Source organism: Sarcophilus harrisii, chromosome 3, assembly GCF_902635505.1.
Source record: "Sarcophilus harrisii chromosome 3, mSarHar1.11, whole genome shotgun sequence".
Classification (NCBI taxonomy): Eukaryota; Metazoa; Chordata; class Mammalia; order Dasyuromorphia; family Dasyuridae; genus Sarcophilus; species Sarcophilus harrisii.
The window spans coordinates 508,489,919-508,492,269 of record NC_045428.1 but is presented as its reverse complement, the minus strand read 5'-3'; the positions used below and the strand labels follow the sequence as shown (position 1 = coordinate 508,492,269).

Genomic DNA, 2,351 nt, shown 5'->3' with positions numbered 1-2,351 from the left:
CATATAATTTAAATAGTCATTATGCCTTTAAATGATTAAAGATTTAACATGACTTCTGTTTCATATTGTGCACCTGGAGAAAAAGAATGTGAATTCAAATTACACTTATAATTCTTACTGCAAAAATAAAGAAAAAATGTGTATTCATTGGCCATCTCTCATAAGTCAAAGACCCCTCCTGGAGGTCTCTTAATTCTTAGATAGATAAAAAAAAAAGGTGTTCCTAAGAGACAGCAATCAACTCTGATTGATTAGCATTTAATGAGAGAATGAATATTATAATGAGAGATGATCTTATTCTAATCAGGGATTGATGGTCAGTTACTCTGATCACTTAGTCATGGATAAAAAGACTTATTTCTATCCAGTCTACCCAGGGTCAAGGCATTCTTGACAAAGGGGGTTCACCTCCATGCAGATTTGTCTTATTAAAACATATTGAGGGTGGGAAGGTGATTGAAAGAGGGCTTTCAAAGGGCTTCGCTCAGGGAAAGTAGCAGAAGTAGCGGGGATGATTTGTGGGGAGGGTGGAAGTTGCCAGAGAAGTTGCTGGTGTAGAGGGGGACTGAGCCTACAAGATGAAGGTGAAGATATTGAGCTGGAAGCCAGACAGCTATGTCCAAAAAACCAAGCTGAACCTGAAGAGAGTTTCAAGAAAGTATGATCCTACATTACATCCTTTTGAAGTTCCAAGAGAATATACAAGAGCTCTAAATGCTGTCAAACTGGAATAAGTATTTGCAAAACCATTCCTTGCTTCCTTGGATGGCCATTGAGATGGAGTAAATTGCATGACAAAACATCCAAATAACTTGTCTACGTGCTTTCTGGAGCCTGTGATGGAGAGGTTAGAATTTGGAACTTGACTAAAATGAGAATGTGTCTGTACATTGCAAGCCCATAAAGGTTTTGTACAAGGAATGTGTACCCACTTCTCTGGAACTTATTTCTTTATAACTGGTGATGACAAGACTGAACTAGTGGAAAATGGATGGACCAGAATGTGGAGAAGAGGAAACTTTACATACAATATTAGGAAAGATAGTGTTTACAGGAAATGATCACCATTGGAAAAAATATATATTTTTGCTTCATGTGGGCAACAGGTGTACATCTGGGATGAATAAAAAACCAATACTATTTGTTCAATGAGTTGGGGCCTTGACAGTATAAGCAGTGTTAAACAACCCCATTGATATCACTATCTGGGGAAGTTGTGCTTCTGACAGAAATATAGTGCTATATGATATGAGGCAAGCAACTCCTTTAAAAAAGGTCATCTTGGATATGAGGACAAATACAATTTGTTGGAACCCAATGGAAGTTTTTGTTTTCATTGCAGCAAATGAAGATTATAACTTATATACATTTGATATGTGTTCCCTTGATGAACCTGTGAAGGTACATGTGAATTATGTATCTGCAGTCCTTGGTGTGAATTACTCAGCTACAGGGAAAGAATTTGTGTCTGCTACTTTTGACAAATCCATTTGAATCTTCCCTATAGACAAAATCATAACACAGAGAAGCATATCATACAAAGAGAATGCAGCATGCTGTTTTTGTGAAATGGATATCTGACAAGAAATATATTTTAAGTGGTTCTGATGAAATGAACATTTGACTCTGGAAAGCCAATGCTTCTAAAAAAATTGATTGTGCTTACATCATGAAAAAAAGCAGCTTTAAATTATAACCAGAAGTAGAAGGAGAAGTTTAAATACCATCCTCAGATAAGTCGTATAGCAAGACATTGTCATTTATCTAAGACCATCTATAGCCAAATTAAGGAGCAGCGCATCATGAAAGAATCTCATCAAAGGAAGTAAATGAATCATAAGAAACATAGCAAACCTGGATCTATACCATTTGTATCAGAGAAGAAGAAGCATATAGTGGCTGTTGTGAAATAATATATGAGAGTTCTGCTGATTTTTTAAGAATCACATAATCTTGGAGCTGAAAGGGACTTTAACAATCATTGCATTCAATGACCTCATGGTATATCCAAGGGGAAACAGAGATCTGCAGAGATGTGAAGTGACTTGTCCAGATCATCCAGTGGTAGAACCAAGACCAGGATCCAGTTATTTGGAATCCCAGTCCACTACTTTTTCTGTTATATGAAGGTGTCTCTTAGATTAAAAGGGAAAAAGAAAAGAAAACATAATGACTTAGGATTTATGTAAACTAGAATCTCTTTACCTTTTGATCAGATCTAAGCTTTCCTGGCTGAATAAGTTTTGCCTAAGATTTCATATCTTCAGCTCTGCTCTTCAGAAGACTAAGTTTGACTTAATCTCCAAATATGGGAATAGGAAAGGAAAAAATCCTGGATTACCCCAAATTTA

The 2,351-nt window shown here is 36.3% G+C and overlaps 1 pseudogene; it reads left to right on the top strand.

Annotated features, from left to right (window-relative positions):
- Positions 1 to 578: 578 nt before the first annotated feature.
- On the top strand, positions 579 to 1,913 carry LOC100925863 (annotated as a pseudogene).
- Positions 1,914 to 2,351: the final 438 nt, after the last annotated feature.